Source organism: Neophocaena asiaeorientalis, unplaced genomic scaffold (assembly GCF_003031525.2).
Source record: "Neophocaena asiaeorientalis asiaeorientalis breed wild unplaced genomic scaffold, Neophocaena_asiaeorientalis_V1.1 scaffold36, whole genome shotgun sequence".
In the NCBI taxonomy this organism is placed as follows: domain Eukaryota; kingdom Metazoa; phylum Chordata; class Mammalia; order Artiodactyla; family Phocoenidae; genus Neophocaena; species Neophocaena asiaeorientalis.
Window position 1 is genome coordinate 8,225,292 of NW_020174149.1, and position 11,302 is coordinate 8,236,593.

The 11,302-nt window shown below is 54.0% G+C and overlaps 1 protein-coding gene across 1 annotated transcript in view; it reads left to right on the forward strand.

Annotated features, from left to right (window-relative positions):
* The first annotated feature begins 10,435 nt into the window (after window positions 1-10,435).
* The window catches only part of MINDY4 (MINDY lysine 48 deubiquitinase 4), a 134,151-nt gene continuing 133,284 nt past the window's right edge, over window positions 10,436-11,302 (forward strand). Inside the window, exon 1 of the mRNA XM_024755053.1 lies at window positions 10,436-10,561. The gene's annotated coding sequence lies outside the window, so the exon portion shown is untranslated. The remainder of the gene's footprint in view (window positions 10,562-11,302) is intronic.

Below are 11,302 nucleotides of genomic sequence, written 5' to 3' on the forward strand. Positions count from 1 at the left end.
AGAGAGGAGAATTTATAAGGATGTGGAGTGTCTCAGTGAAGCCCAGGCCAGGAAATGCAGCAGAGGGAAGGTTTGGCTTGGGAAAACCCATCGATAACTCAGACTGCATCCCCCTCACTTCCCTGGGGCGCCAAGGCCTCCTGTGCACACCAGTTTTCTCTGCTTTCTGTGTTCACGGGCTCTATGACGCTGCCTCAGGATAGTGCCCTCAGCCCCCAAGTCCTCAGCTTCCCTAGGTTTTTGTGAATCCCAGTTCCAAGCCCCGGAGAGTCCGACTGGTCCTGCTCAGGGCAGCTTTTCTCCCAAATGTGGAAAATGAGGCTCAGAGACGCCAAAGGTGTTGCCTCGCACCAGAGAGCGGCGGGGTCGGGTTCCTAGCCCTTGAGCCTCCATCTGATCCAGAGCCAAGGCTCACTCCAGGCTGTCCCTGAGCGCGGCCCCCCCTCCCCGCCTCCCCCCAAGCCCCTGTCAAGCTCAGACCTCGGGAGCTGACAGCCTTCTCTGGTCCCCGCTTGGAAGGGGCGACATCCTGCCACTCAGGGTGGGTAGGGGGCCACTTAGAGGTGTGATTCATCTAGAGTGAAGGGCTTCAGTCACCCCAGAGGGCTTTCTGCCTTCTCACTCTAGCTGCAGCGTGGGCTGGGACTGCAGAGTTTCCAAGGCGAGGTGCAGAAGGGGGCAGGCAGTAATGCTCACTTCGGAGGCCCCTCGGTGAAGGCAATCCATCTTTCTGGCAGCTCTGATGAGAAGGCTTGTTATATCTCCCTGGGGTGCAGCTGCCTGGCTGGGATGAGACACCCCAGGGCTGCTTCTGACCTCACACCTTCCCCTACAGTCTATCAAAAACCTGGTCTGTGGTCCCACGTCACCTGTACCACTTTCTCGGCCCTACCCAGGGGCTGGTCTGCTCTAGGTTTCCAGACCCTTCTTCTGTGCAGGTCCTTAGCTGATGTCAACCCACAGCCTGGAATATCCCCTTCCCCCATTTCTACCTAAGTGTATCCTCTCCACCCTCCACGGCTTGCAGCAAAGGTCACCTCCTCCACAACGCCTTGGTCAGGTTCTCACGAGAACTGTTTCTACCTCCCTTTGGACATCTCTCTCCTTTCAGCTTGGATCACTGGGATTCTGGACACAGGCAGCAAGGCCTGGAACATCCTCATAACATATCATTTATTCATTCAACTATTTACCGAGTGCCCATTCTGTGCCTGGCACAGTTGTAGCACTGGGGAACAGATGAAGTGAAAGTCACTGCCTCTGCGGACCTGAGATTCTTTTGTGGGAGGCCGGCAACGAAAAAGATGATTGAGTCACATGCGCCGTGAGTCACATGGAGTAGGTGCTATGGGGTGAGATGAAGCAGGGGAGGGAGCGTAGAGTGCCAGGGATGGGACAGGATGGGGTGGGGGTTGCCTTCTAAGGTGGGCACGTCACTCACCAGCTGTGTGAGTTTCAGCCAATTTCTTGATTTCAACCCACCAACTTGTAGTTGCCTTGACTATAAAACCAGAACAATGGCACCTAGCTCAAGTAGAAAGTCACAGATAATGGAAAGTCAGTGCCTGGTGCATAGTAGGTGCTTTCTAACTGAGCTGTTACTACTACCACCATCATCGCCTGCCAACAAGGGCTTGAAAGCAAAGTTTGCCCAAATAATCCTCCCTGGGCGGGTAGTGGGGAACAACTCCATCTGATCAGATTCCAGCTCCCTGAAAGGGGCACAGAGTTCTAGAGGGTTCTGTCGCTTTAAGAGGATGAAAAGGGGGCTAAATCTGCCTCTGCAGCCCCCCAGGTCAGAACACTTAAACTGACTCCCTTTCATGATTTCAGGCAGTCCTCAGCGTGTCCCTGCCACTCTACCTGGGAGTTCAGTTTCTAGGAAGAGTTGATTAATTGGGTGTCAGTAATTGGTTTTGGCTGCTGGATAGGGGAGGTCACAGATTCTGGGGGGTGGAGCGCTCTGCAAGCGGGATGCACATAGCAAGGTGGCTGGAGCCCTCAGCTGGGAGGGAGGCGTGGGTCCTCTTTCCTGTGTGTGTGTGTGTGTGTGTGTGTGTGTGTGTGTGTGTGAGAGAGAGAGAGAGTGAGAGAGAGTTCCCACTTCTCCTCCCTGGGCCTCTGCCAGGACAAAATGGGGTGTTTCAGCAAGGTGGGCCATCATGTGGACAGCCTGCAGGTGAGGTGGGACACATCCTCCTGGTAGGCAGAACTTGGCCTTCTAGGCTCCAAGAGTCCCCCTGGCTTCCTCCACCTACAAGGCCTCTTGACCATGGGGTGGCCAGCAATTGGGCCAGAGCCACTGCCATTGGCAGGCCTGGGGCCCAGACCTTTGGGTCCTGCTCTGAGGTGGGGACCCGGACCCCATGGCCTCTCTCAGGCCCACCTGGTGCCAGGACTCGAGTTAATACTCACCAAAAGAGCCCCTTCTCCCTGAGGAGGATTGCTGCCGAGGGGGGATACATTTAGGACTCCAGATGGTTTCTCAACCACGCAGAAGCAGGGCTCAGCCTGGAGTCTGTTGATATTTTTGGGTTACGTAATGTAATTCTACCTTGAATTTGCATAGCCCTTTTTCTTTTCTTTTTGAAGCGCTGTCCCATCAACCCATTCAATGCCGGCACCTCTTCGCACAGTATATCAGCCAAAGCCTTCTTCCCGCTCTCCAGATGGTCAGCGACGGCCCCTCAGCAGGTCAGAGGAGCCTGGGCCGCACTGAGCCGTCTCTACAGACAGCCCCACCCCGATAGAAAAACAACTCAGTGTGGGTGAGGCCTAGTTATCCCCATACCGCCCTCACCGCATGGTGTGGACAGCGCTCTGGGCCCAGAGAGCGTCAGCGCAGGGCAGAGGGGTAACCGGAAGTGGGATCCGGCTGCTCGCCGCTCAAAAGCCAATAAAGAGGCCAGGTTGGTGGAAAGAAAAGTTTGCTTCATTTTGTATGCGGGCAACCGGGGTCGGAGGGTGGGTGGAGGGCGGACGCCTGTCCAAAGGTCAACTACCCCCCCGTGAAAATCAGGGGGCAAGAGCTTTTATAGACGGAGGGAGGGGGCTACATGCAGAAACAGCACAGTCAGCTCTGACAGGCATCTTGAAGTTGGTCATCGGTGGTCTGACCAGCGTCATCCTGACTGTTTTAGGTATAGTTAGTCTTCGGTTCCAGGGTCGGTGTGTTCCTGTTTCCCTGAGGCCAATTCTTGGAATTGTGGCAGCTTATGTCGTGGCTACAGCCTGGTCATCATGTCGTTAACTTCTTCCACCCGGTGGAGGTTTCAGTATCTATAAGACAGCTCACAGGAGTTGGCTCAGAATATTATCTACAGCCCTTGAGGAGGAATTAAACGTCCTTGACTGTGCTTAATGACTGAACTATTATTATTTGGTCTTCTTTGACTGTTTTCCTTTGTTTCTGCATTTTCTCACTTCTCCGATTAAACTTATTCTTTGGCTAAAGTTTTTCCACAGGCAAAAGGCAGGCAGAGGACATGGGGCGGGGGCAAGGGCCATAGGGTCCTGCTCCGCTTCAGAGGGATTCTGCAGCCGGAAGCCAGGACGCCCACCAGGGCTGCAGCCGGAAGCCAGGACGCCCACCAGGGCTGCAGCCGGAGCAGCACAAGCAGAACCGCTTCTGGTGCTCAGGCATCTTCAGGGGACCCGCCAGCTCACACACAGACTGAGCGCTGCAGTCATGCACATGCTGGATTCGGTTTTAATTTATTTGCAGGTGAATCTCTCTCCCAAGGCAGGAGGAGGGGAGCACACTCTCTTTTTAATTACTTGGGGCATTATTTACAAAGCCCTCTGAGCTGAGGCCCTGACAGAGGGTAATTCTGATCTCCCTTCTGGACTTTTCTTCCACAATTACTCGCCCAGGCTGAGCCCAGTTGCCCCCCCCCGCCCCACTTCTGCTGCTCCCCTCTCCCCTCTCCTTGCACCCCGCTGCTTCCTGCCTTGATGAACAGAGCTTTGGAGGCACCACTGAGCCCAGTCCTAGGCCCGGGCAGGAGTGGCCCCAGGGCGACAGCCAGTCACCCAGGCAGGGACGCGGCCCCCTCAGCGGGCCTTGAAGCCTAAGTCTGGTCATGTCACTCCTCTGCTCAAGGGTCTGAAATGGCTCTCAACTCACTCGGAGGAAGGGCCTGGGCTTTACAGTGGCCCTCAAGGCTCTCCACACACACGGGTACGTGAACACACACACGCACAGAGGCCCGCACGAACAGCACACCATTCACACACACATCTGCAGGCACATGTCCCCGGTGTGCACACACACAGACCCTTGCACGAACAACACGCACACGGAGGCCTGCACACACACACACATACGCACGCACATACCTGTGTAGCCTGCACCTGGAACTTGCCAGCCGCTCTCCCTTCTCAGGGTCCTTACACCTGCTGTTCCCTCTGCCTGGGAGGCATCTGCCCTGATACCTGTGTGGCTCCCTCCCTCACCTCCTGCTTCAAATGTCACTGAGGCCCTCCCTGGCTGCCCTGCCGTGGACACCACGGTGCCCCACCAGGTCACCTGCCTTTACGTTGGTGCACCGTAGAGATGAGTTGGAGAGGAGAGGCCTCGGATCCTTGGAGGAGACCCCGGGCAACACCTTCCTTCCACTACCTCATGTCAGGGAGGGGTGACACATAACACTCAAGGCCACACAGCTGATGAGAGATCCAGCTGCGCCTGGAATCCAGGCTTTCCAACTCCTGGCTAAAACTCCGGGGCACAGGGTTACCACCCGGCTTCGTACCCTCAGGCTGCTCCCCTCTCCTGGAGTCTCAGTTTTGCCATCCGTGAATTGGGTGGTTGTCTCCATGGCCTTTGAGGGGCCTGCCTTCACTGGGACTCCCCTTTCCTGCCAGCTCTTGGGAAAGATAGACACTGGGCGGGTTCCATCCATGGTGTCCTTCTCCCAACCACTTTGGGATTCCGTCCCACCTTTCTACTCCCCAGCCCACCAGCCCCCAGCACCACAATGCAGGAGCGAGGGGGTCATTTGACTGTCTGAAAGCCAAATGCTGGGCTCTCTTAATGGATTTCAGAAGCTTTCTGCCTTTGCTGCCACAGTAGAAAAGATTTTCTTCTTTGTGGTATTGAAGGAAATACAAGCAGTTATGCCTTTTGAGGTCTAAAATGAGCAAGATAACCCCGGGTGAGAGGCGGGGCGGGTAAATTACTGGCGGCAGAATGGACAGTGGCCATCTTTCTCAGATCCAGAAGTTATCATTACAAAGAGAAATTCATTGTTTTCTTTTCAGCCTAGGGGGTAGGCTACCAACAGCATGAAGTGGATTTCTCCCTGAATTACGGATGTGCACTCCCCCTGTCTGTAGGCATTCAGCCCCCTTCGGGTCTCAGCTGGGCCAGCCTCTCCAGCAGGAGCCACTGCATCTACAAAGTAAGAATTTCCCGGTCATGTTCCCTCTGGGAAAGCCTCTGACCCTCCCTCCACCATGGCCACAGAGAAGCGTGTCACCCTCCTTCGCTCCTGGCCCTCCGCTTGCCAAGGAAGAGGCGTCAGGAGTCCTGACATGCCAGACCCTATTTACTCAGACCCTTCTTGCTTCTCCAGCCTCGTATCCTCTGGTCCGGCACGTACCAGCCACCCAGCCTTCCTGATCTGGGTGCCCCATGCCTGCCCACCTTCCCACTGCCTTTCATCACACCAGTCTCTTTGCAGGATGATCAGCCCTAGACCGGCCCCTCTGCCTGGGGAAACCCCTCTAAGCCCACGCCAGCCCCTGCAGGAGCCCTTGATGACTCTCCCATGCTCCTTCCTTCTTTCCTGGTGCTCACCCTGGCTATGCCCCCTCTCAGGGGCAGCCAGCCACACCCATGTCACACACCCACCCTCAGCCTGAGGACTAAAGGGAAGGCCGCAAGGTACCTCCTCTAGACCAACTTCCCACTGGGTGCTGGGCTGCAGGAGCCCCTCTCCTCCATCCTGCAGGAGCTCTCAGCTTCTACTTGCATAGCCCACAGTGACGGGGAGCTCACTCCCTCCCCCCTACACCCATACACACACTCGCCCACCAGCCTCCTCAGTGGATGAATGTGTGTCCTTCCTTGTGTTAAGGCCGCATCACCCTCCTCCCCAGGGATGACTCCTGCCCCTTGAGCCCTTCCTGCTTCCCCAGACATCCCAGCACCCATGGGGAGCAAGATGGGCAAGACGTTGCCTTCACGGCCATGCCAGGGGTGGGGGGTGGGTCTGAACAAACCTTCACCCCCGTCTTTTGCTCGGACCGCCGATAGTGCAGTATGATCCGGGCTGTCCCGAAGGCCCTTGTGCTGTGCCCCCGACATGGAGCTCAGGACCCACCAGCAGATGAAGATAAACTCAGCATGTCAGGAGAAACCCACCCACTGTCATCCAGGTGTGTGGGGAGGGCAGGGCCTCAGAGCCCAGCCTCACCCAGGTTCCCACTTTCCTCAGAAGAATCCGAAAACCAGACCTGGGTCCTACCACACAGGGCAAATCTGGGAGAGAATTGGGCCAGCCTTGAACATGCCTGTCTTCTAGAGGCTTCCAGAATGCTCAGCTTCTGTGTACCTGTAAGCTGGATTCTAAGACTCAAGTATTCCATGAATATTTGCCACTCCCAGTCTGGATTCCAAGTTCAAGAATTCCCAAGGTGTGCTCGCTTATTCTTTGGTGTTTGTCAAGGTGCTGGGCTCCACTTCCTGTTCTGGTCCTCAGAGAGCTCGATGGCCATTGCAAGGCTGTCGGTGACCAGGGCAGCCACTGAAGCAGGAGCCCAGGGCAGCCTGCACGGTGCTGACCCCCACAGTGACATCCCAATCCAGCCAGTTGCCCATCCCATCCATCCAACCCAGCTGGGCTCTGTCCCCACTCACGCCTCAGCTTCCTCTCCTATCATAGTCTCCTCAAAATGCTACCTCACCTGCACACGCCAGGTGTTTTCCCCTCCTTCCTGATTGTGTCATCCTGGAAAGGTGATGTCCTCCTCATCTTCCTCCTTCAGGGTCAAGCTCTGTGCCTTCAGGGGAGCTCCCTCAGGGCCCACTGACTTCCTTGGTGTTCCCTAAATCCCTACGGACCTCCTTGGGAGCACCCCCGGCTTCGCGTGCTGGAACACACCCTCCAGCCATCTCTGACTCAGCCACTGATTGATCCCTGGCTGCCCAGCAGGGTGGGAGGTTCCTCCTCTGTGCTCACTGGACATGAGTGGAATTAAAAGGGAAGGAGTCCTGACAACAGCCAACACTTCATAGCGCTTACCTTGCACTAGACGAGATGCTGAGTGCTTACTATTATATATGAACTCATTTCATCTCCACTATCACCGCATTTTGTATATGATGAAACAGCATTGGAGAGAGCTTAACTAACTTACCCAGGTTCATAAACCCGAGTGTCGGCATCAGGATTGAAACCCGGGTAGTGATGCCTTTGACCGCCACTCTCTACTGCCCTCTGTGATACAGCGATGGGGAGGACAATTGAGGGCTGTGTCCAGTGACAATTAGCTCAGCGGACAATGGCTAACTGAGAAATGTGCTCATTTGTGCTGATTCCCATGGTAACATGCCATGTTCCAGCCCTGGGTGTACAGTAGTTAAGACCTGTCCCCGACCTGATGGAGCTCACAGACTTGTGGTAAACAAGATGACGGGTCCACAGAGCCTTGCAAAACCATGTGGCACCATGCTGGTGGTGAAGGGGGAAGGAAAGATGCTCTAGGTGGAGCAGATAAACTACCTGGGTTTAGAGCTAAGGGGAGGATCTACCAAGTATGGCCACAGCCAAGGCCAAAGGCATGCAAAGCAGAGTAAACAGCACATGCAAAGATCCTGAGGCAGGGAGGGCTGAGGTTTGGGAACAGTAAGGCCAATGTGGCTGGAGTGTTAGGTCACGTCAGGTGACCCCTAAGGAAGTTTGGACGAATTTTTGTTATCTTCCCATGTGGGGTGTGAGGGGCTGGGGTGGAGGACCCTTCCCTTCCAGAATTCCAGGCTCCTCTGCTGAAGCTTACATTTGCCTTTCCTGGATTTCCTACCATTTTAAGCCCTGATTTGGCCCCAACAGGACAGAACCTGTTCCTTGTAGATGCCAGTAATTATGGTGTAAATTTCTTCTTCCTACACAATCTGTTTCTTCCATGTTGCTTTTTTTTCCTGTTGTTTTGTTCTCTAGTGATTAGGTTCTCCTCACATGTGTGGTGTCCTTAGCTGTCTGCTCATACTTGGAGGGGGGCACTGCAGAGGTTAGAAGCTCTGTACTCATGGTGGGGAGGTGATCTGGCTGAGCTATTTGTTAGGGGACAACCGATGTCGATTTCTTAGGTCAATAGGACACCTTAAGTCATTTTCTCTTGCCCTGGTCAGATTCTCCAGAGAACACCCCCTCCACCCGGCCTCCCTCTAGAGGAAAAAACACCTAGCAGCAGGCATTCTGGAAGCTGAGTAAGAGGGAAGAAGCCCGGGGCAGGGGATGGCCTTGATATTCAGCCTGTAAGTCTTCATAATCCTTTTATTTTCAGGATGGTGCTTCTCCCATCCACTCGTAGTCCGTGGTCCAGCCGCCCTCTGTTTCGCCCTCTCTGAGAACCCACCTTGGTCCTGTGTGTGTGGGTGAGGAGTGCCAGCTGCACTGGGTTGATGAGCACCTGGCCTTATCCCACACAGTGTTCAATAATCCTCCTGTTGTGCGCCCACAGTCAGCCCACTTGATCTGCCTTTTCCAGAAGCAGCCAGTCCAGTCTCCTAAAGCAAATCATGTTGCATTCCAGCATCTACCACTGCGGGCTTGTGATGCAGCTAAGTTAGGGACCACTCATCAGGCTGACCCCCAGCTTTCAAAATCGTGGTGCTGTCATCTCCTTTCCAGTTTGTCCTTGTGGGTTTATGGTGTTAAATAATGTTTACTGTCATTTTAGTGGGGTTTCAGAACAGATAGAGCTCAAATGTGTGTTTGCTCTGCCACTTTAATTGAAAAATCTGTTTCAGTTATTTTTTGTGTGGTAGCCACTTACCCCCAAAATTAGACACTGAAAATGAGAAGCTTTTTTTTTTTGCGGTACGTGGGCCTCTCACTGTTGTGGCCTCTCCCGTTGCGGAGCATAGGCTCCGGACACGCAGGCCCAGCGGCCATGGCTCACGGGCCCAGCCGCTCCGCGGCATGTGGGATCTTCCCGGACCGGGGCACGAACCCATGTCCCCTGTATCGGCAGGCAGACTCTCAACCACTGTGCCACCAGGGAAGCCCGAGAAGCATTTATTTTTATTTCATTATTCTGTGAGTTGGCTGGGCAGGGCTACTGGGCAGGGCTGGTTTGGCCACTCTTTGCACTCAGCTGGCACCTTGGCTGGGCTGGTGGTCTGTCTGGGAGGCCCTCACTCGTTTGCCTGGCAGTTGGCTCCACATCAGCTGGGGCAGTGGGCACGGCCACCAGGATCCAGAGGCCACCTGGGCTTTCTGACATGCTCCAGGTCACAGGGTTCCTCAGAGCAGCAAGAGAGGAAACAAGCTCCAGTGTAGGAGCACTTTTTAAAAAAAGAGGCTTTATTTGTTAGAGCAGTCTCAGGTTCACAGTGAAATTGAACAGGAAGTACAGAGGGTTCCCACTTTCCCTCTGTCCCTCAACTTCCCCCACTATCAACATCCGCCCCTAGATGGGTACGTTTGTTGCGATCAGTGAATCTATACTGATATCTTATTATCACTCAAATTCCATAGTTTCCATTTGGTTCACTCTTGGGGTACATTCTATGGGTTTTGACAACTGTATGTAAAGACATGTATCCACCATTACAGTACCATACAGAGTAGTTTCACTGCCCTAAAAATCCTCTGTGCTCAGCCTATTAATCCTTCCTTTCCGCCATCCCTGCGAAAGTTGATCCTTTTACTGTTTCCGTAATTTTGCCCCTTCCAGGATGTCATCATGTAATTGAAATCATGGACTATGTAGCCTTTTCCGATGGGCTTCTTTCACTTAGTAATCTGATTTAAGGTTCCTCCATGACTTTCAGGGCTTGAGAGATCATTATTTTTTAGCACCAAATAATATTCCATTATCTGGATGGACCACAGTATATTCATCCATTCACCTATTGAATGACATCTCGGTTGCTTCCGAGTTGGGGCAATTATGAACAAGGCTGGTATCGACATCTGTGTACAACTCTCTTGGGTAAATACCAAGAGCGAGAGATGGAACAAGCCCATGTGCAAGCGCTTTTCAAGCCCCTGCCAGCATCGCTTTTGCTGACGCTGTATTGACCAAAACAAGACACGTGGCCACGCCCAGATTGGGAGTGGGGACATGATGAAGAGGAATAGATGTGACCTCCCAGTGGGAGGGGCAGCCAAATCATTTGCAAAGACAAGTTGCCTACTGGAAAGGGAAGAATCTTGGTCAGTTTTGCAATCTACCCCACCCTGGTGCACGCTTTTGAAATCTCCATGTTCTGCTTCTGCCTGAAGTACAAAGTTGTTGACTTCTGGCCCATTTGAAATGTAAAGAATGGGACAAAGCTGCTGGATTAGATGGTTTTGGCAGCTTTGAAGTTCAGAGGGTGAAGTCCATACTTGTAAGTTTCACACAGTCAACTTCTTTATTTAGCAATACTTGTGCCGCTGGTGCCTGGTACCGTGTGATGGGCACGGGGTGGGGTGGGGGGGTACATCAGGGAAGGAGAGAACGTCCTTTCCGAGGAGGGAAGGGGATAGAGACAGGAAAGAGAATAACATGGGCCATGAAGGAAGAAATGGGTGATGTGGTGGGAATGGAGGGGGTGAGGAGGGAGAATGTGCTCTGTGTGGGGAGGTGGGGACCCCCAACCACTGAGCTGAGACAGGAGGGTGAGGAAAGCCAGAGAGGAGGCTGCTGGGAAGGAGCCCTGCTCCCTCTCCTCTGCCCTTCCTCCCCCTCAGCAGCCTATCTTCATCTCTGCATTTCTAAATCAGGGCTTTTCAGGTTGTGATGCAGGAGAAGCCCCTGGGGATCTTGTTCAAGTGCAGGTCTGCTTCAGCAGGTCGGGGCTGGTATCTGAGATTCTGCATTTCTAACAAGCTCCCTCTGATGCCCATCCTGCAGCCCAGAGTCTGCGGGTGGGGGAGCCCTGACCCTTCTCAGGCTGGGACATCCAGGTTCAGGGAAGGGCTTGGGTGGTGGTGAGGGGAGAGGGAGAGAAAAAGGGGTCACCCCTGGGATCAGGGGGCCCCATGACTGTTCTCTCCTGGGACACTCAGCTGACCCTCCTGGCTTGTCGGGGGGAGTAAGCCCTACGGGGATCTCAGAACTGATGTTTAAGCATCTTTGGGTACCATTT